Source organism: Triticum aestivum, chromosome 6D (assembly GCF_018294505.1).
Source record: "Triticum aestivum cultivar Chinese Spring chromosome 6D, IWGSC CS RefSeq v2.1, whole genome shotgun sequence".
Lineage (NCBI taxonomy): Eukaryota > Viridiplantae > Streptophyta > Magnoliopsida > Poales > Poaceae > Triticum > Triticum aestivum.
Genome location: NC_057811.1, coordinates 477836540 through 477863400, shown reverse-complemented (window position 1 = coordinate 477863400; position 26861 = coordinate 477836540). Strand labels below are relative to the sequence as shown.

At 45.1% G+C, this 26861-nt stretch overlaps 1 pseudogene; it reads right to left on the bottom strand.

Annotated features, from left to right (window-relative positions):
* Positions 1 to 1671: 1671 nt before the first annotated feature.
* LOC123146106 (putative receptor-like protein kinase At3g47110) lies at positions 1672 to 6323 on the bottom strand (annotated as a pseudogene).
* Positions 6324 to 26861: the final 20538 nt, after the last annotated feature.

The following is a 26861-nucleotide window of genomic DNA, read 5'->3' as shown; positions in this document are numbered from 1 at the left end:
AGAAAACTGGAGGAAAATTTACAGGAGAACACACATGTCGTCAAGAGATGGAGGGAACCATCGGAGGAACCGGTACCTGAAGCCTAGCTAATTACATAAGCTGAAACGTGGGATGGTTATTGGGATGGGTCCCAGTTGACCTCTCCAAGGCAGCCTTCAGTTTTAGGCAAGTTTCCTCGGAAAGAAGAAAACTCCAAAGGCAAAATTGTGTACCGTTGAAACATTCACCATTGAATCTTGCGTCCTGATTAGTGCCATCTTTTGCCATATAAGATATGGAGTAAGCAATATAATTATAGAAAAAATACACCTGACACAAGATGCTAATACCTGAACCGGGCTCAATACTTTTGGCAGATTTTGTATCGTTGCACACAGTGAGAGAGTGCGCAAGAGAGAAAAAGAAACAGAGAAAAATTGAAAGAAAGCAAACACACATCCATGCGTCCTGCCTTGCAACCCAGCCCGTGAAACATTGTGGGCCAAACAAGTTTAACCAGCAGGGAAGAGCAAAAAGGCCAGAAAAAGAGAAACGGCACATAAAGAGCCCACGAGCCACATGACACCATGACGCAAGGACTCCTAAAAGAAAAGAAAAAATCACAGTAGTCCGCCGCCGGCGGTGAACTCGACCGGAACCACGCTGCCATGCGCTCCGCCCTTCACTCCCCTGCTTCTCTCCGACCAGTCAACCACCCACAACGTCAGCAGCTTTCTCCTGCGACCTCATCCCCAGTCCCTTGCCTCCCCTACTGCTCCCCTCCAGCAACGCCGCATCCGCCCGCCGGGGGATCTTCAGCCTGCGGTCTCCAGTCCTTCTGCACGGTTAATCAGGTCCGTCAGTGTTCCCAGGATTGTTTTGCTTCCCTCTGAATCCACATATAGTAACTCTGTAAAGGCACGCACATCCCTCTTTTACCAGGAATACTTTGATTGTGCAAATCCCTATGAATTAATGCATACAGTAGTTTTCAGAGATTAATCCAGGGAGTACATAACGTGTCTGACTGAATCGACTCGTGTCGAGTTGAATGTGAGCGCCTACCAAAAAATCGTCCTTGTTGGAACACACACAAATAACAGTAGTATTTTGGTGTCTGGTCTTGATGTTTGATTTTGACTGTCATATTTTGTAGAGCTGGAGGAGGAAGAAGAAGAGGGGCAAAGCTTTGGGCAAAAGGCGAACTGCATTTTATATAATTCCTAGATAACATATACTTGATGACATTTTGTTATGACTATCATTATTCAGTGATGTTTGGTTTCCTTTTTCTAAATCGTGTTGTTATTATCTCGTTGTCTACTCAGCACTGCCTTTATGTTCCCCACCCAAAAAGCAGGAGAAAACAGGACAGATAGAAGACAAGACTTGGCTCTCCCATGGTGGTGTAACAAACCCCGAGTATGGTGAGTACCGGATATCCTTTCTCCATCTAAAAGAGTTTCCTTTTTTCTAGTAGAAAGAAGTAAGATATGCATATTCAACTTGTTTCTGCCCTTCATTTATACAAATCTCCCATCATATAATGGCCCCTTAAATTCCTCGATACAAAGTATAGATTTATCCTTTATTATTGAGCATACTATTGGCTAGCTTAGTGCATTTGTCATGCAGATATAACTTTCTTTTAGATGAAAGGGTATTCACTATAGCAGAGACAGTACAAACGGTAGCCGATGCAAATGAGATTACAAGTTAACAATGTAGATATCCAGCCTGGGCACATACAAACCACAAGAACCATTATAGACAGGCAGAGTGACAGACAAGCTTAAAAGAACAGATAAACAAGCCAGCCAGAAACTAACATATCAAAAACAAGCGTGGAGTGCAAACTATAACTACTGCAAATCCAATTAATTAAGCGTGACTGTGTGATGCCACTTCAGGGGATTGGTCTGGAAGTTTCAGCAAAATGCCTTGCATTAGCTGCACCAACTTCCTCATTTTGCCGTATTTTAACATAGCTATCCCTTATCCTGTGAATTGCTGTAGCAGCATCTTTGATGCACATTCTCTCTGTCGGTGAATGCTTGCTGCATGATAGCGCAACCTTCATGACAGATGATATGGCGTTGTTGCCATGTTCCACTGTATTGCTTCCACCCTGCAAACTATTAGCATTGGAGACATAAGTGGCCAGCAGGACTGGATCAGTAATCTGCATTAGCATCCCTGGAAATGCATTCTCGGCATGCTTCTGCAGGGTCAACCCATCTCTGAACATGTCATGAGTAGGTGCCATGCCTGTAAACAACTCGAGGATGACAATACATCTCCAGATGAAGAAACATGACCACCTTCGCCATATTCTAGATTGCATAGACAAGAATTAGTGGTTTACATGCAAATTAATATTGTGCAGTATGTAATGTTAGAGAAACGTTGAGCTACCTGGAGCGACGTATCCAATTGTTCCTCTTATTCCAACTGTGCTCTTTGAATTTATCAGTTGCTCAGCTGCTGGTTCAGAAAGAATCTTTGCAAGGCCAAAGTCCCCAACATGAGCAACTAAATCCTCATTGAGAAGAATGTTGCTTGGCTTCAAGTCACAATGAATTATTGGTGGTTCACAGTTGTTGTGCAAATAATCTAGTGCATCAGCAATATCGACTGCAATATTTAGTCTCTGCGTCAATGTCAAGCCTTGGAGTTGGTGCGATGCATGTGCATCCATGTGTAACCACCTATCTAGGCTCCCATTAGGCATGAACTCGAACACAATTGCTTTGAAGTCGTTTTGGTTCGGGTCAGAGCTTGAACAACAAGTTATAAGACTGATCAAATTACGATGGCGGATCTTACTAAGTGCCTCACACTCAGCTAGGAAACTTCTGGAAGAGCCAGACTGTTGAAGATCAAAAACCTTTATAGCTACTGTGGTCATCATATTTTTGAGCAGCAAACAACACTTATACACCGATCCGTACCTTCCTCTGCCAATCAAATTCTCTGCTACAAAGCCACTTGTTCCTTGTTCCAATTCAGCATAAGTAACTCTGGGATAACTGTCATCCATCAACTGGAATCCTCCTGTGGTTGCAGGCCGAGCTTTTGATTTCTTTCTCATTGTGAAGGAAACGAGCATCAAACTCAAACCCATAATTGTGCCAACAATTGCGATAACTAGGGTGATAGTCAAATGGCGTTTGCTCAATCCATGTCCAACAGATTCGGGCTGGCATGGAGGCAAATGTAACTCTGATATACCACCACAAAGCCCCAAATTCCCATCAAACGAAAACCCAGATGCATTACTGAATACACCCCGTGATGGAACTTTGCCATCCAAATGGTTGAAGGACAGGTCTAACTGGTACAATGATGACACATTTTCCAAGCTCTCTGGGATATGACCAGACAAGTTGTTGTGTGCTAGGTATAACTCTTCAAGGCCATCCATTAGCCCTAAATCCTGAGGAATCAAACCTGAAAGTGTGTTCTTTGTAAGATTTAGCAGCATCAGGCCTCGCATGTTGCTGATAGATGAGGGAATGCTACCATCAAAGGTGTTATCATCCAGCATGAGTTCTGTCAAGCTTTGGCAGTTGCTGAGTGCATTTGGTAGAGGCCCTGATAAGTTGTTCCGTGATAAGTAGAGGTGTGCAAGCTTTGCCAGGCTGCCTACTTCAGGTGGAAGAGGACCAACAAAGTAATTTCCTGACAAATCCAGGGTGTCTGATAGGGACGACAAGTTAAAGATCCCTGTAGGCAATGGACCTGTGAACTTGTTGTTCGCAAAGTTTGCTGCAGTTAGCTCTTGTAGGCTCCCAAGGCTTGCTGGAAGAGGCCCCTCAAATGTGTTATTACCTGTGTACACTTGTAGTAGCTGTGTCAAGTTTCCAAGCGAGGATGGCATGAATCCTGTCAGTAGGTTGTCTTCCAACTCCAGGGATTGTAGCCAATTTAGCCTCCCTATGGTGTCAGGCAAGGCACCAGTAAATTGATTACCAGATAGCTGCAATCGATTTAGCCCAAGAAGATTGCCTATGCCAAATGGTATCTTTCCAGAAATCTCGTTGGCTCCAACATATAGCCCTTGGAGCTGTGATGATAGGTTGGCAACTGAGCTAGGGAGCACGCCACCTAGCATGTTGAATTGGAGGTTCAAGACACGGAGGCGTGTGCAGTTTGTCAACAATGTCATGAACTCCCAGTCCTGCACTGTTGCTGCCATGAACTGATTTGCTCCAAGACTGAGCAAGTCTGGGCAGAGCCTTCCAACCTCAGGAGGCAATCTTCCGGTGAAGTTGTTGTAGGGGACATCTAGTACATATATCTCAGTTGAGTTGACAAGAGATGCTGGAAGGTTCCCTATAAAGTGGTTGCCGCCGAGGAGTAGGTACTCTACATTTGGGAGGTGATCCCCAAAGTCTGAGGGTAGTTTACCGCCTAAATCGTTTGCTTCCACACTGAACTCTTTTAGAGAGGAAAGGTTGAAGAGCGCTGTAGGTATGGTGCCTGAGAGGTGATTATCTGCCAGGTCTAGCCAGAGAAGGCTACCGACCCTGCAAAGGCCCTCAGGGATGGCCCCCGTGAGTTGGTTTGTGTTGAAATAGATAGTTATCGCTGCTGTGAGATTGCTAAGTGATGACGGGATGATTCCAGTGAAGTTGTTTGTGCTCAGGTCTATGACCTTGAGACTTGACAAGTCTCCGAGCCAAGCAGGGATTTCTCCAGTTAAACGGTTTGAGTCAATGTTTATTACTTCAAGGCTGGTGCAATTATTCAATCTAGCGTTTACATCTCCATGAAGTGAGTTGTTTGACAAATGAAGATGTCGTAGGCGAGGCAGAAGACCAATTTCTGAAGGGATTTCACCTTGCAAGTTGTTCCATCTGAGGTCTATAATTCTCAGGAAGGAGAGGTTTCCAATGGAAGGTGCGATCGTCCCACCAAGGCCCTCTGAAGAGAGGTTAAGCACTGTGACCCTGTGCTTGTGCTTAAGGCTGCAACCGATCCCTGGCCACCGGCAGAAGTCAGTACTTGTGTTCCATGCAGCTAGGACACCATGGTGGTTGGCAATGCTTGCCTTGAACACTAGCAAGGAATCCACATCAGTCTTATTGTTGAATGCTCTCACTGATGCCCATTGGGGTACATATGGCAAGAGAAGCAATAGAAGAACACGGATCATCGAAAACACTGGAAATCAGAGAAATAATGTAAGGTTTGAGTAATTCTGATCAATTTATTACTAACCTCCCTCTTCTGCTATTGTTTAATATATTTTCAACTCCATTATTTTTGTCTCTACCTTTTCCATTTTTATTTTATAAATGATGAAATTGCACAATAGACAACCTTTAAGACCGAGGCAACACAACCACGAGTCCTAGGATTTTAACTGATACCCACAAATCTAGTACTAAGTAGTAAAGAAACACCTTTTATAAGATTTGGTTGAGAAAAAGAGCTCAGCAGAGCCTGGCCTTGACTCAAGCCAGGCTGTCCCTCTAGTCACCGAGATGTGGAACCTACACGTCATATTTCACATTAAGTGACTAATCAGAGAACTTATGTGTTTTTTGTTTACAACTTGTCCTTGTGGGTATCAATTAAAACCCTAGGACTTGTGATTTTGTGTTACCTCAAGCATAAAAGTTGTGTATATGTGCCAGTCCCCTCTCTCTGAAAACCTCCTTTCGATGGGGTCTAAAACATATTTTGGTTTTTATAGTACTTAAACAGGTTCTATTTCTTTTAAAAATACCTACCGTGAGTTCTAACTTTAAGTTGTCTCTTTTGTTTGAACTATATATTACACTTGTGTATCCTTGGTAATACTAGATCTGCCAGCTCCGGGTTGGTGATCAATGGCACAACATATGTTTTTCGTAACTGTGCATACTCTACAACATCCAAAATATTGGTATGTACAAATACAAATTGCACGTTGGATCACCCGAACAGAGTTTTTCCTAGACAAATGCGAAAGAGCAACCAGATGAGATATGAATCACATACCTTTTGATATATCCTGCTGTTGGTGTCTTCTTTTTATCCAATGTGGCACAGTGCTTCCGGTTAAAGACGGCACTGCCAGTCATCGACTCCTCTAGATCTCCTCGTGTTGAGTGGAGCAAGCAGCAGGAGGAGCAGCCGCTGTTGTACCTGCTAATTTTGTTCTTCGGGGGTGTAGCAGCAGCAGGAGGAGGAGGAGCAGATTTGGATGGATACACAACCAAGCAGAAGCAGGATATTGAGATTATAAGGATGAAATGTGTGGTGGACCCCAGCAAAAAAGAAAAGAAAAAGAAATGTGTAGTGGAGAAGAACCAACTTATCTTCAGTTGGACAACTATTTACAGCCCTTTGTTTCTGAAATTTAAGACTAGCTGATTTATTGAGAATTTTCGTCAAGCTGTAAATTCATGTTTTTTTATTTTGTTTGAGTAAACCGAGTTGTACACATATGTGACTGTAAATTATTAAGACTAGCTGCTTTATATCCACACACCGAGAAATACACAAACTCGTCCGTCCGGTAGCCTGGAAGTACAGAAAAGTATTCTTCAAACTTCTGTAGCTCTCTGTATAAACAATAAATCAAAAGTCCACTATGATAAACCTACGACAGGGAGGACGGGGCGTCGACCCATTGACTAGGCAGATGGGGTAGCTGCCAACCCACCCGAGTTCGAGTCCCGACTCGGACGCACGGTGCTCGCGGAGTTTCTCCTATAAAAAAACAACGAGGGTTACCCTTGGGTTGGTCTCATTTTTTTAATAAACCTATGACAATTGATTGTAACAAAAACGAGAAACAATGGTTTGCTCTTCAAACTTCAGCTAGGGAAGCGCACTTTAGCTAGACCAGTATAGTGCAGCAAGGGGATGCACTACATTAGTGTAATGCTAAAAACTAGAGCAGATCAATTAAAAAAAACTAGAGCAGATCACTGTATATTTTCTTTTCCAAAACGACAGTCAATCTTAGAGCTCCGATAGTTCTCCATATGCGGTTGGCTATATAAATTCAGAACTCCCCTATGCTTCCCTCAAAAAGAAAAAAGAACTCCCCTATGCTAGAACTAAATTAGTGTCCACCCGAGTTCGAAGCCACTGTGTACACTCCTTCAGTGTCAACAGTACACATACTCTGTTTGTTGGAATGCAAGTCTGCGTTACCAATTTTATCGCTGAGAACTCCGACAGTCTCAACCACTTGCACAAGTACTTCCAGCACTATCATATATTCCCTCCGTCCCATAATATAAGAGCGTTTTTGACACTAGTGTAGTGTCAAAAACGCTCTTATATTATGGGACGAAGGGAGTAGTACAGTATATGATCCCGATTTGGACCTCAAGACACCGTCAACCCCCAACTGGAAGGCCTCCCGTGTGTGGCACGCGTCAATTAGCCGTCGTATGTGTCCTCTCCTCCGGCGGCCATCTATAGACGGCCAGCTCTAACAGCCATGGCCACCTCCATACGGGAGGTGTAGGTGGAAGGAACTGCTTTACCACCTGCTGCCATGCACGACCTTGACATTAGCATTGACCTTGCCAGTTGGGAAGAGCAGTTTGATCCTTTTATGTCTTTGTGATTATGACTTGCCACTGAATTACGAGGTCGATGCCTACTTCTTCACTAGTTAGTGGCAACTGTGGTATGTAGCGTGCTTTGGCCCTCGACATGATCATGGCTAATATCATGCGTGGTCCTCGGTATCATGGATAACAGCATGCATCAGTAGTGGCACCTTTTTGACTTGTTCACGACTTCACTACAATGTTGATAGTGGATTATATCTAGAAACAAAATTGGGTTAATTGGTGCGAGAAATTCAACTAGTGGCACCTTTTTGACTTGTTGACAACTTATATGAGTGGAATGTGGATTATATCCGAAGAAAAAAAAAACTCATGGGTGCGAACTGATTGGGCTATGTTTGCTACTGTGCCTTCGGTGCCGCCTCAGTTCAGACAACGAAGAATCACGGCGATCTTAAATACTCCAGTACTTTGTAGCCTTAAACTTTTTGGACCATGAGAGGCTCAGCACTGTTGGCAGTGTGAGAAAGCACGCCATCCTGATGTGCCTGTAGCAGAGGGCAGTGCTGAGCCTCTCATGGTCCAAAAAACACCATTCATTCATGTTAGTTGTTACCACAAGCATTGAGGTCATGCTTATTACTTTATCAATCCCGCTCCACTTTTGTCTAGTTGGATGTGCCGTCTAAAACAATATCAATCTTTTAAAGTAATGGCATTATCCTCCTCCGGTCCAAATATTGAGAGAAATGATATGCTTTTGTGTGTGTGCGCGCGCGCCAAGAGAGACATACTAACTAAGCTAACTTCAGTCCTTTTAAACTATTAAATTAATTAACAATGTCATCCTCCAATCCAACGAGAGATTATACTAACTAAGCTAGTTTCTGCAACTCCACCACGATGACCATGGACTTGTGAGCTTTTTCGGTTGATAAATTTCATATAAAAGTTTCAGTTACGAAATAGAGCGGGCAATTTCATATGGAACCTAGTTGCAGTTTACAAGGCTACCAAAGATGAGAATAAATATGCTTTCCTACATGAATTGGTCAATCTGGCAACGGGTAACTCACGTCCCATGCATATTTGTGGAGTAAATTGCACAAAACCACCATTTTGAAGGCTAGATTTGTGAAAAACACTACGATACAATTTTTTTGCAAAAAACACCACGTCTACGGTATTTTTTTTGAAAAAACGCTGATCAGCGGATCGGGCTCCGTTAAGTGCGTTTATGACAGACGGGACCCGCCAGTCAGGCTGACGTGGCACCACTTAACCTCTTAAATATAACGGCGATGTTTGATCACGTTATCCTCATGTGGGGCCCTACTGGGGTCCACCTGTCATCCAAAGAAAAAAAGGAAAAAAAATCTGCCTCCTACTCTTGTTATCCTCACGACCCCGTATGAGGTCCTGGTGCCAGAGACGCATCGCGCCGCCGCCGCCCAATCTGCGTACGCCACCGGCCGGCGACCGCAGCAGCAGCTCCAACTCGGGCAGGAATCCCGCACCAGGACAACGCGGCCGCGTTGCTCGGCATCACCTGCGCGTCCCTCGTCACCGGCCGCGCCCCGCCCGCGCTGCAACTCCCTCCGACCCCAACGGCGGGCCGGCGTTCCGTCGCACGGCTCCCTCCGACGCATGGTGTGCCGCGACTGCGACGAGGCAACCGACCGCCTGATCCCGGAGCTCCAATTGTTCCCGCCTCGCCGGTGTGGCCACGCCGCCCGCCGACGACCATCTCCGTGTCCCGCTGCAGTCGGCCGGCCAAGGAGCTCGCGGTGGATGATCTCCAGCCGCCACCCCAAGCCTCCACGGCTTGCTGCGATGCAGACTCCTTCCCCCAGACCCCGATGGCGCTCCTCCTCGCCGGTGACGAGACCCATGGCCGCGTAGTACTGCTCTGCTCGTGTGCTTGCGCAGGCCAAATCCATGGACCTGATTGCTTTTATGTTTTTGATTGAAGGGTGTCCCTGTGAAATTGTAGGGGCTGGTTTGTAAAATGTTGAAGAAAGGAGTGTGACGCTGACAAGCGGGTCCCATGTCTAGCAATCGATTTAATGTAACGGTGTGAGAAATTTGTGCCACGTAAGCCTGACTGACGGGCCCCGTCTGTCATAAACGCACTTAACCGAGGCAAAGCCGCCGATCTGTGTTTTTTGCAAAAAGATTACCGTAGACGTGGTGTTTTCTGAAAAAAAATGTACTGTGGTGTTTTTCACAAACCTAGCCTTCAAAGTGGTGGTTTTGTGCAATTTACTCCATATTTGTGTGTGTGTGGGTGGGTGGGGGGGGGGGGGGGGGGCTTTAATATCCTGAGGTACTATAAAGAGGGAGGGGGGAGGGACCTTTAATATCCTGAGGGGTACTAGGAAGAGAAGAATGATGACTGTTTTAACACACATCGCCCTTTATTATTCAACACTGTGTGTGTGGGTGTGTGGGGGGGGGGGATGAGGGTGTTAATATCCTAAGGTACTAGGAAGAGAAAAACACACATTGGCCTTTATTATTCAACGCTTAGAGGGTGGGAGCTTTAATATCGTGAGGTGCTACGAAGAGAAGAATGATGATCATTTTGACACACATTGGCCTTTATTATTCAACGGTGTGATCGACAGTATGAACTTATAGAAGCTAGTATGTCAGGGCGGCATTTCACATGGGTTAATAATTGTCGGATGCTAACATACAAAAAACTCGATCGAGTACTCATGGACGCCGAATGTGAGCTAAAATTTCCTATGGTAACCTTGTGTGCCCTTGAGCACGTCGAGATACTGGTGGACCATGCATCGATCATTCTTGATTCTAACTCTCCAGTATCCTCCACCACATGCCACCCATTCAAATTCAAATTGGGATGGTTACAGCGGGAAGGCTTTGCAGACATCATCAAGAATGTTTGGAAAGGCCCACCGATGGTCGAATGCCGATACAGAGATGGAATTTTATTATCCATGTCACAAGGCGATTCTTTATGGATGGACGAAACACATCACCGACATATACAAAAAAGAAAAGCAAAGCCTGGCCACTATTATTGATGACCTCAACAAATGGCAGAGACTCGCACACTGCCTGAACATGAGATTGATATGAAAATTTAATTCAATGAGTGGATAGCACACCTCTTGCGAGAAGATAAAATCAAGTGGTACCAAAAATCCAAATCCCGGTTTATCTTGGAGGGAGAAATTAAACAACCCACAATATTTCCACATGGTCGCCAATGGGCGACATAGATAAAAGTGTATTTTTAGTCTCCAATGAGATGAGGGACAGATCGAAGGACAGTAAGAGCTGAAATATTATATAAACAGATACTACAAGTCTATGTTCGGGGCTCCGGATGAGGGTAGTGTACCGCCCCGGCTGCAGCCACCGGTTCCCGACCGTTATGCCTGGCGGGATCTAGACTTTCCCCATAGATCAACACTTTGAGGTTCTTTGCGAATGGGCTCGTGGTAAAGAAGGAATTCATTGTTGGTATGAGGAGTCTATCATTCCTATTAAGACAGGTTACAGGTAGCTTAACCCTCGACGAGGCCCAAATGGATAATATCCCATAACTCACGGGAGAACAAAATTATATCATCACAACACCTTTCAAGGAAGAGGAAGTGAGAGCTGCGGTGTTCCAAATGGAACACAACAAAGCTTCGGGCCCCAGTGGCTTCCCCGCAGAGTTCTATCGGAACTTTTAGGATGTCATCAAGTTTGACCTTATTGATTTGTTGAATTTCTTCATGCCGACCAACTTGACCTATCAAGGCTTAATTTTGGTGAAATAGTTTTGTTTCCAAAGACTACGAAGGTTGAATGGATTTAGTAGTCTTTGTCTAGAGTTGTATAATTGTGATGTTTCAGTTAGGCACGTGCTAACTCTAGACCAGAGCATTTCTGAGACTTGCTACTATGAGACAAGAACGACATCAACACCGCCGTGTGCAAGCCCTCTAGAATCCATTGCTAGTGATAGATGTGTGCCTCTCTAAGAGTTGGCAGAATTTCTCTATCCATATCTCATGAACGTAATTACATTAATGCGGCAAATGCACTATGGCAAGGCGTGTGACCGAACAAAGCACTGCAACCAACTGATAGACAAGAATCGTTTACCTTATTTTAATGCTAGAGAGCAAAAGACATATGGGTTACACTGGGATTGACATTCTTGAACGAATAAGTTGGTGTATGCTTTTGAGGGGAGGGGGCTTATGTCTTATTCTCATCGACCCCACCAAGATCCATATTAAATATTGAAGATAATTTACAGAGATCTCAAAGATAACTTGATCCCATATTAGATATAATATAATGTAACAAACGGTCCACAAATTTGGTTGGTTTTCCATCTTTCCAAAGTTCCCAAGTACGAGCCAATAGAATCACCAACTCAAGTTACGATATTTTATTGGATTCATGAAATTTTATGATCTCACAGAAAGGTATTGAAGCTATAGATGTCCAATTTTACAACATTTTTTTTCACCTCCCACCACATATTCAGGTGACATGTAACCGCTATTTCAATCATTTCAACAGAGCATGCTATCGTCGGCATGTATTAATATACGATAAGCTTCTCCTCTTCATGAATGCAATGGCCAAGAATTCTAACTAGACTCCCGTGCTGCAATTTGGCAATTAAATTTACTTCATTGCTAAGCTCCTCGATACCTTGTTCCAGAATCATCACTAAACATTTTGGTAATTATTTCATCTCCATTTCCAAGTATAGCATTGTAGGCCCTTGCCAAAACCTCCTTTTTGATGCACATTGGAATAGGAGAAAATTGCCCCTTGCATTGACTAATAAAAAAAATTGTGGCATGTAACACCAACACTAATAAAACCATTAAATGGCAATGATAGGGGCGGGGGCTGTAGCCCCCCCCCCCCCCCCCCCCTCTCAGTACTTGTGTATGCTAACGTAACTTTAATTTAATAACCAATTTAGTCATGTTTTTCTGAGTTGTGTATGCTCAAAATCAAACCGGCACTAATGTGCTTGACATTTGACCTTTTTTCTACTAGTGTTGGAAGCAATAGGACTAGCCATTCTCGCAAGTTCCTAGAGTGGCAGAGGATTATTTGCAACCCTGCTAGTCACAGTATAAGCATCAGTTTGCAATCTCTGACACACTTTCACACCGCATACAAACACGTAGTTGCTTCACTTCATGTTAAAGCACTATCTGCAAAGACGCACCCTCGACGTGAATGCTTGCTAATATCCACCAAGCAGGAGATGCATGCAGCGGTGCACAACTTTGAGAGAGGGTTTGTAGCACGCAGCGGCCAGTATACACACTAAGTCACGCATTTGTGGCGTTTGTAGCATGCATGATTTTTTGAGAGATTGCATGGTCCATCCACTTCACCATGATAGTTACACTCTCATGCTTTTTAATTTGACTTTCAATTGAACTGAAAGTCTAATTTATTTTTTATTTGCATATTTATGTTCCTTGCTATGGAAACTTTTAGAAAGAACACTCTTGAATACATTTTGACATGTTGTAAAATTTCACCAAGTTTGAAATATTAAAACTTGATAATAAAGAAGGATAGTGAAAAAATTACAATATTAAGTTTCTGCCAAGTTTTACCAAATTCGAGCCTATTGTTTTCTACATTTTAAATTTCCTAAGGAATGATTGCAAGGCTTGTAGCGATATCCATGGCTTCGGAGCCAAACACCGTCGACATTATCAAGGTAAATCATCGAATCCACCACCCTCTGTGTCCCTAGATACATGTCTACCCCAGACATGACGACCGCTCAAGAAGAGAACTTTCACACCACCTATAAATGTTGGATCCGCTACGCCAAACAATCAATATAAGAGGACCTCTCACGGACCCCTAGACTACTCCATCGGGGCGTAGTCTATATGGAGCCGGAACTGGAGAACACTTATTCCAAATGTTCGCACCACGTGCATTAACACTTTACCTAACCCTAAGCGCATCTCTAACCCTTGCCTAAAAACACTTTAACTCTTCAAAAGATTCCCTTTTATGGAGCTCTAACCCAGCTAACACTTCCACTATACATATGGATTGTTATGTATAATTAAGTAGTATGTGGCAATCTATTTTTGATTTTAGGGAGTTAACTTTTGGGGAAGTGTTAACTCCACAATTTTTAACTCCTCATTAAGATTTAGCAAAATAATTGCTAGTCGCTTAGTCCCCCCCCCCCCCTCTAGTCGACAATACCAATCCTTTCAGCCGGCCCAAAACTGTCGCGATGTAGGCGAGACCTAAGAGGAATTGGAATGGACGAATAATAGCTCTCACGGTTGACGCCCACGAGCATCAACAAGGGTTCTATTCCATTTCCTCGCTTTCAAAGTGGACTCCGAGAGGTGGGCCGAGCTGCTCGGTAGCAACTAAAGGGCAGGGGGGGGGGGGGTATGGGCTGGAGAGATAACTGACCGCGAGCAACTATGCACTCAGGCCCAGCTTATTATTGACCTCGCCAGCTTTTCTAAGTTTATAACTCCTATGAATTTCCTAAAAAATATCCCTTGCATGTTGTTGTAGTGTTGTAGAGAACTCACTATAATGTTGTTGTATGTTATCGAAAATAGTAATATGGTTGTCAATCTTACCCCTGAGTTGGATTTCTTTAGGAGAAGACTTACCCCTAATTTTGTAGAATAATCGAATTTTATAAAGTTGAAGTGTGTTGGTTTCTTGTCTTCCCATAGACACGATGTTATCTCCTGGAAATTTGGGCCTAACAAAAGATTTACCACCAAATCCGTGTATGAACTGCTAGAAAATCCTTTTGCTGGTTGTGAGTATAGGCGGAGCTGGAAAGCTAGGTTGCCTTTAAAAATACAAATCTTTCTTGGGAAAATATTACAGTTCTAATTAGGGATGAGGTGAAGAGAAGGTATTGGCCTGATAACCCTAGGTATGCATTCTGTGGTGAGAGAGAAACCTCTCAACACCTATTCTTTCTTTCCCAGTTGCTAGGGTGGCCTGGCATACTGTGGGATTGATCTTTGGGACTGATCTATGACCAAATAATATCTGGCAATTTTGGCCTTGTGATATACTTTGTTTCCTAATGGGGATTTTTTTTACAATGTTAGTTTACCGGCTTTTTGCTGGAGCATTTGGAATTGCTGCACCAGAGCAACCTTCGAATTCAAGTTGCCTCAGTTTCCATTTGTACGTGCATTTGCTTCGTGTGCTTCTCTATGTCCTGGAAAAGTTTACAGAAGGCTAGTGACTTGGACTATTGAGGTATGAAACTACTCTTCTCACGAGCAATGCTACAAATACGACGAAGATTTGTGCGGCGATCTAGGAAGGAAGTGCTAACCATGGATAGCTGGGTGTCGCACGCTGCCCATGCTGCTACTTTTGCATGTGGTTTCCTGAAGGCTTCGCTTACACTAGACGTGTGTTCTAGTTATGTTTTGTTGTAACTTGAACATGTTGGTTCTGGATCTGGTAGCATAGTTTTTGTCGTGATATCATGTTTTTGTCCCATGATGTGTGTGTCTATTGCGAGCACAGATAATGGGTTTTCTGATAGTGCTTTGAGCTCACTTTTCCCCTTTCCCGCTCCCTGAATCTTCTTGTTGGTTACAAACAAGTTGTATTTCCATTATGTGTTATATTGAAAAGCAATTTATGCCCGATTCAAAAAGAAAATGTGTTGGTCAAGTGGCTGACTTCTACTCCCTCCATCCTTCAAAGAGTGTACTTCCAACTTTGTTGGAGGCTCGAACTATCTTAAAGTTTGACCGAGTTTGTGCAAAAATATATCAATGTTTGTGATACCAAATAGGTATATGCACTAGTAGAAAAAGGGTCAAATGTGAAGCACATTAGTGCCGGTTTGATTTTGAGCCGGCACTAATGTGTCCATTAGTGCCGGTTCCAACGGCTAGCCGGCCGCTCTCATTAGTACCAGTTCGTCGCGAACCTTTAGCACCGGTTCGTGCCACGAACCGGTACTAATGAGAGTGGTGGCAGGATGTTGTCAGTCTGGGGCCCATCCAGCACCTTTAGTACCGGTTCGTGACATGAACCGGTACTAAAGGTCGTCCTACATAAACCCTTCGTCCACCCGAGCTCGCTCTGTTCTTCCCCTTTCCCCTCTCCTCTCTGTTCTTCCCCTCTTCCTCTCGAGCTCATCACACATTTTGCGCAAAATTTGTCAAGATTTGAAGGCCCCCATCCATTCAAATGATCACAAAGGTTAGCAACTTTGTCCTTTCATCTCTCATTGCTAGATTAGCTCTTGCAATGCTTTGTATAGTGATTAATTTGTGAGTTTAGTAATTTGGGGGGAATTATATGTGCTAGTATTTGATTTATATGCAATTTGAGGTCAAAAATAACACTTAGTTTGCATATGTAGGTGTGGTTTACTTAGTGCCTTCTAAATCTCCATCGTAACCACCGTCGACCGCCCGCACCGTCCCATCGCCGGCACCACCTTGTGGTGAGCCTCTTGTTCATGAATGTTTTATATAAAAAATTGATGTTTGTGTGATTTGGATATATAGTTACTCGTATAATTATCTTACCCGTACGTTGTTTGTTATACATAGTGCCATGGTTTTGATATCCGTCCCTGTCGGCCCTCGTCCTTGTTATGATTCGGATGTGGTATATTCTCTTTTAAAACTAGTTGTTGCATTTTGTGTTTATGACAAATTATGCCCATCAAGTTGACATAGATATTTTTATCTAGGAGGTTTGTGAACCGGAAATTCCAACCGACCCTATTGTCGAGAGGTTAAATTTAGTTGAGAGAGAAAACGAGTATTTGAAAGAAAAATTGAAAAGAATTGAGGGGGAGAAGATGGAATTGGAGTTGCATGTTGCCGATGTCGTCGATGATCACAAGATCAAGATGGAGAAAATGCGCTTGAAGATTAGAAAGATTAGAAAATATGCCATTGATAGTGAGGCTTGGTATGATTATGTTGTTGGATCAATTGTTACCTTAGTTGCGATCTTGATCGCATTTGTTGTTGCATTTAAGTGCTTTAGCTAGAGAGTTATTTGTTTGTTGCATTTAAGTGTTGTATGAACTATATATATGTATGAATTTTATGTATGAACTTGTATTAATTTGGTCTTTTCGGTGTTGTGTAATGAAGATGAGCCGACAATGGATGTATGATGACCGATGCTCTCCCGAGTTCATTAATGGCGTGCATACTTTTCTGCTTGCGGCTGAGGCACACAAGCGGGCGGATGGTTTTATGCCTTGTCCATGTGTTGGCTGTAAGAATGATCACAGTTACTCTACGTCAAGAACCATTCACGTCCACCTGTTTGAGTCCGGTTTCATGCCCCACTATAATGTTTGGACCAAGCACGGAGAAAGAGGGGTTATGATGGAAGACAATGAAGAAGAAGAGGACGACGACGGCTATCCTGGCCATGGGTTCCCTGAATACGATGATACAACAATGGGGGGAGAAGCTGAGCCGGCAATGCAGGAAGAAGGTGAAGAAGAGGCATCAAATGAGCCCGCTGATGATCTAGGTCGTGTTGGAAATATGCCCTAGAGGCAATAATAAAATGGTTATTATTATATTTCCTAGTTCATGATAATTGTCTATTATTCATGCTATAATTGTGTTATCCGGAAATCATAATACATGTGTGCATACATAGACCACAACGTGTCCCTAGTAAGCCTCTAGTTGACTGGCTCGTTGATCAACAGATAGTCATGGTTTCCAGACTATGGACATTGGATGTCATTGATAACGGGATCACATCATTAGGAGAATGATGTGATGGACAAGACCCAATCCTAAGCATAGCACAAAGATCGTGTAGTTCGTTTGCTAGAGCTTTTCCAATGTCAAGTATCATTTCCTTAGACCATGAGATCGTGTAACTCCCGGATGCCGTAGGAGTGCTTTGGGTGTGCCAAACGTCACAACCTAACTGGGTGACTATAAAGGTACACTACAGGTATCTCTGAAAGTGTCTGTTGGGTTGACACGGATCGAGACTGGGATTTGTCACTCCGTATGACGGAGAGGTATCTCTGGGCAAACTCGGTAATGCATCATCATAATGAGCTCAATGTGACTAAGGAGTTAGTCACGGGATCATGCATTACGGTACGAGTAAAGTGACTTGCCGGTAACGAGATTGAACAAGGTATTGGGATACCGACGATCGAATCTCGGGCAAGTAACGTACCGATTGACAAAGGGAATTGTATACGGGATTGATTGAATCCTCGACATCGTGGTTCATCCGATGAGATCATCGTGGAACATGTAGGAGCCAACATGGGTATCCAGATCCCGCTGTTGGTTATTGACCGGAGAGGCGTCTCGGTCATGTCTGCATGTCTCCCGAACCCGTAGGGTCTACACACTTAAGGTTCGGTGACGCTAGGGTTGTAGAGATATTAGTATGCGGAAACCCGAAAGTTGTTCGGAGTCCCGGATGAGATCCCGGACGTCACGAGGAGTTCCGGAATGGTCCGGAGGTGAAGAATTATATATAGAAAGTCCAGTTTCGGCCACTGGGAAAGTTTCGGGGGTTATCGGTATTGTACCGGGACCACCGGAAGGGTCCCGGGGGTCCACCGGGTGGGGCCACCTGTCCCCGAGGGCCCCATGGGCTGAAGTGGGAGGGGAACCAGCCCCTAGTGGGCTGGGGCGCCCCCCTTGGGCCTCCCCCTGCGCCTAGGGTTGGAAACCCTAGGGGTGGGGGCGCCCCACTTGGCTTGGGGGGCAAGCCACCCCCCTTGGCCGCCGCCCCCCCCCTCAGATGGGATCTCCAGGGGGCCGGCGCCCCCCTCCAGGGCCCCTATAAATAGTGGGGGGGAGGGAGGGCACCAGCACCACAGCCCCTGGCGCCTCCCTCTCCCCCTGCAACACCTCTCCCTCCCGCTTGCGCTTGGCGAAGCCCTGCCGGGATCCCCGCTACTTTCACCACCACGCCATCGTGCTGCTGGATCTCCATCAACCTCTCCTTCCCCCTTGCTGGATCAAGAAGGAGGAGACGTCGCTGCTCCGTACGTGTGTTGAACGCGGAGGTGCCGTCCGTTCGGCGCTCGGTCATCGGTGATTTGGATCACGACGAGTACGACTCCATCAACCCCGTTCACTTGAACGCTTCCGCTCGCGATCTACAAGGGTATGTAGATGCACTCCTTCCTTCTCGTTGCTAGTAAACTCCATAGATGGATCTTGGTGATGCGATTTTTTTTTTAAAATTCTGCTACGAACCCCTACAGTGGCATCATGAGCCAGGCCTATGCGTAGTTACTATGCACGAGTAGAACACAAAGCAGTTGTGGGCGTAGATGTTGTCAATTTTTCTTGCCACTACTACTCTTATCTTGTTTTGGCGGTATTGTGGGATGAAGCGGCCCGGACCGACCTTACACGTACGCTTACGTGAGACAGGTTCCACCGACTGACATGCACTAGTTGCATAAGGTGGCTACGGGTGTCTGTCTCTCCCACTTTAGTCGGAACGGATTCGATGAAAAGGTTCCTTATGAAGGGTAAATAGAAATTGGCATATCACGTTGTGGTTTTACGTAGGTAAGAAACGTTCTTGCTAGAAACCTATAGAATTCACGTAAAAACTTGCAACAACAATTAGAGGACGTCTAACTTGTTTTTGCAGCATGTGCCTTGTGATGTGATATGGCCAAAAGGATGTGATGAATGAGATATATGTGATGTATGAGATTGATCATGTTCTTGTAATAGGAATCACGACTTGCATGTCGATGAGTATGACAACCGGCAGGAGCTATAGGAGTTGTCTTTATTTTTTGACCTGCGTGTCATTGAATAACGCCATGTAAATTACTTTACTTTATTGCTAAACACGTTAGCCATGTAAGTAGAAGTAATCGTTGGCGTGACAACTTCATGAAGACACGATGATGGTGATCATGGTGTCATGCCGGTGACGAAGATGATCATGGCGCCCCGAAGATGGAGATCAAAGGAGCAAAATGATATTGGCCATATCATGTCACTATTTGATTGCATGTGATGTTTATCATATTTTACATCTTATTTGCTTAGAACGACAGTAGTAAGTAAGATGATCCCTTATAATAATTTCAAGAAAGTGTTCCCCCTAACTGTGCACCGTTGCGAAGGTTCGTTGTTTCGAAGCACCACGTGATGATCGGGTGTGATAGATTCTAACGTTCGCATACAACGGGTGTTGACGAGCCTAGCATGTACAGACATGGCCTTGGAACACACGCAATACACTTAGGTTGACTTGACGAGCATAGCATGTACAGACATGGCCTCGGTACACGGAAGACCGAAAGGTCGAGCATGAGTCGTATAGAAGATACGATCAACATGAAGATGTTCACCGATCTTGACTAGTCCGTCTCACGTGATGATCAGACACGGCCTAGTTAACTCGGATCATGTTTCACTTAGATGACTAGAGGGATGTCTATCTGAGTGGGAGTTCATTGAATAATTTGATTAGATGAACTTAATTATCATGAACTTAGTCTAAAATCTTTACAATATGTCTTGTAGATCAAATGGCCCACGTTGCCCTTAACTTCAACGCGTTCCTAGAGAAAACCAAGCTGAAAGATGATGGCAGCAACTATACGGACTGGGTCCGGAACCTGAGGATCATCCTCATAGCTGCCAAGAAAGATTATGTCCTAGAAGCACCGCTAGGTGAAGCACCCATCCCTGAGAACCAAGACGTTATGAACGCTTGGCAATCACGTGCTGATGATTACTCCCTCGTTCAGTGCGGCATGCTTTACAGCTTAGAACCGGGGCTCCAAAAGCGTTTTGAGAAACATGGAGCATATGAGATGTTCGAAGAGCTGAAAATGGTTTTCCAAGCTCATGCCCGGGTCGAGAGATATGAAGTCTCCGACAAGTTCTTTAGTTGTAAGATGGAGGAAAACAGTTCTGTCAGTGAGCACATACTCAAAATGTCTGGGTTACACAACCGCTTGTCTCAGCTGGGAGTTAATCTCCCGGATGACGCGGTCATTGACAGAATCCTTCAGTCGCTTCCACCAACCTACAAGAGCTTTGTGATGAACTTCAATATGCAGGGGATGGAAAAGACCATTCCTGAGGTATATTCAATGCTGAAATCAGCGGAGGTAGAGATCAAAAAGGAACAACAAGTGTTGATGGTGAATAAAACCACTAAGTTCAAGAAAGGCAAGGGTAAGAAGAACTTCAAGAAAGACGGCAAGGGAGTTGCCGCACCCGGTAAGCCAGTTGCCGGGAAGAAGTCAAAGAATGGACCCAAGCCTGAGACTGAGTGCTTTTATTGCAAGGGAAGTGGTCACTGGAAGCGAAACTGCCCCAAATACTTAGCGGACAGGAAGGCCGGCAACACCAAAGGTATATGTGATATACATGTAATTGATGTGTACCTTACCAGTACTCGTAGTAGCTCCTGGGTATTTGATACCGGTGCGGTTGCTCATATTTGTAACTCAAAACAGGAGCTGCGGAATAAGCGGAGACTGGCGAAGGACGAGGTGACGATGCGCGTAGGGAATGGTTCCAAGGTCAATGTGATCGCCGTCGGTACGCTACCTCTGCATTTACCTACGGGATTAGTTTTAAACCTCAATAATTGTTATTTAGTGCCAGCTTTGAGCATGAACATTGTATCTGGATCTCGTTTAATTCGAGATGGCTACTCATTTAAATCCGAGAATAATGGTTGTTCTATTTATATGAGAGATATGTTTTATGGTCATGCCCCGCTGGTCAATGGTTTATTCTTAATGAATCTCGAACGTGATGTTACACATATTCATAGTGTGAATACCAAAAGATGTAAAGTTGATAACAATAGTCCCACATACTTGTGGCACTGCCGCCTTGGTCACATTGGTGTCAAACGCATGAAGAAGCTCCATGCAGATGGACTTTTGGAGTCTCTTGATTACGAATCATTTGACACGTGCGAACCATGCCTCATGGGTAAAATGACCAAGACTCCGTTCTCCGGAACAATGGAGCGAGCAACCAACTTATTGGAAATCATACATACCGATGTGTGCGGTCCAATGAGTGTTGAGGCTCGCGGTGGCTATCGTTATGTTCTCACTCTCATTGATGACTTAAGTAGATATGGGTATGTCTACCTAATGAAACACAAGTCTGAGACCTTTGAAAAGTTCAAGGAATTTCAGAATGAGGTTGAGAATCAACGTGACAGGAAAATAAAGTTCCTACGATCAGATCGTGGAGGGGAATATTTAAGTCACGAATTTGGCACACACTTAAGGAAATGTGGAATAGTTTCACAACTCACGCCGCCAGGAATACCTCAGCGAAATGGTGTGTCCGAACGTCGTAATCGCACTCTATTGGATATGGTGCGATCTATGATGTCTCTTACCGATCTACCGCTCTCATTTTGGGGCTATGCTTTAGAGACTGCCGCATTCACTTTAAATAGGGCTCCGTCGAAATCCGTTGAGACGACACCGTATGAATTATGGTTTGGGAAGAAACCTAAGCTGTCGTTTCTAAAAGTTTGGGGATGTGATGCTTATGTCAAGAAACTTCAACCTGAAAAGCTCGAACCCAAGTCGGAAAAATGCGCCTTCATAGGATACCCTAAGGAAACCATTGGGTATACCTTCTACCTCAGATCCGAAGGCAAAATCTTTGTTGCCAAAAACGGGTCCTTTCTGGGGAAAGAGTTTCTCTCGAAAGAATTGAGTGGGAGGAAAGTGGAACTTGATGAGGTGATAGTCACCCCTTCCGAACCGAAAAGTAGCGCAGCGCGGGAAGATGTTCCTGTGGTGCCTACACCGACTGGGGAGGAAGTTAATGATGATGATCATGAAGCTTTGGATCAAGTTACTGCTGAACTTCGTAGGTCCACAAGGACACGTTCCGCACCAGAGTGGTACGGCAACCCTGTCCTGGAAATCATGTTGTTAGACAACGGTGAACCTTCGAACTATGAAGAAGCAATGGCGGGCCCAGATTCTGACAAATGGCTAGAAGCCATGAAATCTGAGATAGGATCCATGTATGAAAACGAAGTATGGACTTTGACTGACTTGCCCGATGATCGGCGAGCCATAGAAAATAAATGGATCTTTAAGAAGAAGACAGACGCGGATGGTAATGTGACCATCTATAAGGCTCGACTTGTCGCTAAGGGTTATCGACAAGTTCAAGGGGTTGACTACGATGAGACTTTCTCACCCGTAGCGAAGCTGAAGTCCGTCCGAATCATGTTAGCAATTGCCGCATACTATGATTATGAGATATGGCAGATGGACGTCAAAACGGCATTCCTTAACGGCTTTCTTAAGGAAGAATTGTATATGATGCAGCCGGAAGGTTTTGTCGATCCTAAGAATGCTAACAAGGTATGCAAGCTCCAGCGCTCCATCTATGGGCTGGTGCAAGCATCTCGGAGTTGGAACATTCGATTTGATGAGATGATCAAAGCGTTTGGGTTTACACAGACTTATGGAGAACCCTATGTTTACAAGAAAGTGAGTGGGAGCTCTGTAGCATTTCTCATATTATATGTGGATGACATACTATTGATGGGAAATGATATAGAATTCTTGGAAAGTATAAAGGCCTACTTGAATAAGTGTTTTTCAATGAAGGACCTTGGAGAAGCTGCTTATATATTAGGCATCAAGATCTATAGAGATAGATCAAGACGCCTCATTGGTCTTTCACAGAGTACGTACCTTGACAAGATATTGAAGAAGTTCAATATGGATCAGTCCAAGAAAGGGTTCTTGCCTGTATTGCAAGGTGTGCAATTGAGCACGGCTCAATGCCCGACCACGACAGAAGATAGAGAAAAGATGAGTGTCATCCCCTATGCCTCGGCCATAGGGTCTATTATGTATGCCATGCTGTGTACCAGACCTGATGTAAACCTTGCCGTAAGTTTGGTAGGAAGGTACCAAAGTAATCCCGGCATGGAACACTGGACAGCGGTCAAGAATATCCTGAAGTACCTGAAAAGGACTAAGGATATGTTTCTCGTTTATGGAGGTGACGAAGAGCTCGTCGTAAAGGGTTACGTCGACGCTAGCTTCGACAAAGATCTGGATGACTCGAAGTCACAAATCGGATACGTGCATATTTTGAATGGAGGGGCAGTAAGCTGGTGCAGTTGCAAGCAAAGCGTCGTGGAGGGATCTACATGTGAAGCGGAGTACATGGCGGCCTCAGAGGCAGCGCAAGAAGCAATCTGGATGAAGGAGTTCATTACTGACCTAGGGGTGATTCCCAAAGCGTCGGGCCCGATGACTCTCTTCTGTGACAACACTGGAGCTATTGCCCTTGCCAAGGAGCCCAGGTTTCACAGGAAGACCAGGCATATCAAGCGTCGCTTCAACACCATTCGTGAAAGTGTTCAGAATGGAGACATAGATATTTGTAAAGTACATACGGACCTGAATGTAGCAGATCCGTTGACTAAACCTCTCCCTAGAGCAAAACATGATCAACACCAGAACTCTATGGGTGTTCGATTCATCACAATGTAACTAGATTATTGACTCTAGTGCAAGTGGGAGACTGTTGGAAATATGCCCTAGAGGCAATAACAAAATGAGTTATTATTATATTTCCTAGTTCATGATAATTGTCTATTGTTCATGCTATCATTGTGTTATCCGGAAATCGTAATACATGTGTGAATACATAGACCACAACGTGTCCCTAGTAAGCCTCTAGTTGACTAGCTCGTTGATCAATAGATAGTCATGGTTTCCTGACTATGGACATTGGATGTCATTGATAACGGGATCACATCATTAGGAGAATGATGTGATGGACAAGACCCAATCCTAAGCATAGCACAAAGATCGTGTAGTTCGTTTGCTAGAGCTTTTCCAATGTCAAGTATCATTTCCTTAGACCATGAGATCGTGTAACTCCCGGATGTCGTAGGAGTGCTTTGGGTGTGCCAAACGTCACAACGTAACTGGGTGACTATAAAGGTACACTACAGGTATCTCTGAAAGTGTCTATTGGGTTGACACGGATCGAGACTGGGATTTGTCACTCCGTATGACGGAGAGGTATCTCTAGGCCCACTCGGTAATGCATCATCATAATGAGCTCAATGTGACTAAGGAGTTAGTCACAGGATCATGCATTACGGTACGAGTAAAGTGACTTGCCGGTAACGATATTGAACAAGGTATTGGGATACCGACGATCGAATCTCGGGCAAGTACCGTACCGATTGACAAAGGGAATTGTATACGGGATTGATTGAATCCTCGAAATCGTGGTTCATCCGATGAGATCATCATGGAACATGTAGGAACCAACATGGGTATCCAGATCCCGCTGTTGGTTATTGACCGGACAGGCGTCTCGGTCATGTCTGCATGTCTCCCGAACCCGTAGGGTCTACACACTTAAGGTTCGGTGACGCTAGGGTTGTAGAGATATTAGTATGCGGAAACCCGAAAGTTGTCCGGAGTCCCGGATGAGATCCCGGACATCACGAGGAGTTCCGGAATGGTCCGGAGGTGAAGAATTATATATAGAAAGTCCAGTTTCGGCCACCGGGAAAGTTTCGGGGGTTATCAGTATTGTACCGGGACCACCAGAAGGGTCCCGGGGATCCACCGGGTGGGGCCACCTATCCCGGAGGGCCCCATGGGCTGAAGTGGGAGGGGAACCAGCCCCTAGTGGGCTGGGGCGCCCCCCTTGGGCCTCCCCCTGCGCCTAGGGTTGGAAACCCTAGGGGTGGGGGGCGCCCCACTTGGCTTAGGGGGCAAGCCACCCCCCTTGGCCGCCGCCCCCCCTCAGATGGGATCTCCAGGGGGCCGGCGCCCCCAGGGCCCCTATAAATAGTGGGGGGGAGGGAGGGCAGCAGCACCACAGCCCCTGGCGCCTCCCTCTCCCCCTGCAATACCTCTCCCTCCCGCTTGCGCTTGGCGAAGCCCTACCGGGATCCCCGCTACTTTCACCACCACGCCATCGTGCTGCTGGATGTCCATCAACCTCTCCTTCCCCCTTGCTGGATCAAGAAGGAGGAGACGTCGCTGCTCCGTACGTGTGTTGAACGCGGAGGTGCCGTCCGTTCGGCGCTCGGTCATCGGTGATTTGGATCACGACGAGTACGACTCCATCAACCCCATTCACTTGAACGCTTCCGCTCGCGATCTACAAGGGTATGTAGATGCACTCCTTCCTTCTCGTTGCTAGTAAACTCCATAGATGGATCTTGGTGATGCGTAGAAAATTTTAAAATTCTGCTACGAACCCCTACAGGTCGGGCCATTGCCGATGCAAAGAGAAACTGCGCAAGTGATTTGGAGAAGAAGAAGTTGCAACGCATGTTAGAGGATCACAAGAAATTGTTGTAGCCGAATTGCGAAGCTGACAAGAAAAAGTTGGGCACCACACTGGAATTGCTGCAATGGAAGGTAGAGAATGGTGTATCTGACAAGGGATTTGGAAAGTTGCTGGTAATGATAAAGAATATGCTTCCAAAGGACAACGAATTACCCGAGAGTACGTACGAAGCAAAGAAGGTTGTCTGTCCTCTAGGGTTAGAGGTGCAGAAGATACATGCATGCCCTAATGACTGCATCCTCTACCGCGGTGAGTACGAGGATTTGAACGCTTGCCCGGTATGCGGTGCATTGCGCTATAAGATCAGCCGCGATGACCCTGGTTATGTCGAGGGCGAGCGCCCCAGGAAGAAGATTCCTGCCAAGGTGATGTGGTATGCTCCTATAATACCACGGTTGAAACGTTTGTTCCAAAACAAAGAGCATGCCAAGGCGATGCGATGGCACAGAGAAGACCGTAAGAAAGACGGAAAGTTGAGTACCCGCTAACGGGTTGCAGTGGAGAAAAATCGAGAGAAAGTACGGGAAGGAGTTTGCAGATGACGCAAGGAACGTATGGTTTAGTCTAAGCGCAGATGGCATTAATCCTTTTGGGGAGCAGAGCAGCAACCATAGCACCTGGCCTGTGACTCTATGTTTGTATAACCTTCCTCCTTGGTTGTGCATGAAGCGGAAGTTCATTATGATGCCAGTGCTCATAGAAGGCCCTCAGCAACCCGGCAACGACATTGATGTGTACCTAAGGTCATTAGTTGAAGAACTCTTACAGTTGTGGAATGGAACAGGTGTACGTGCGTGGGATGAGCACAGACAGGAAGAATTTGACCTAAAGGCGTTGCTGTTCGTGACCATCAATGATTGGCCTGCTCTCAGTAACCTTTCAGGACAGACAAACAAGGGATACCGCGCATGAACGCACTGTTTAGATGATACCGACAGTATATATTTGGACAATTGTAGGAAGAATGTGTACCTGGGACATCGTCGATTTCTTCCGAGCAGG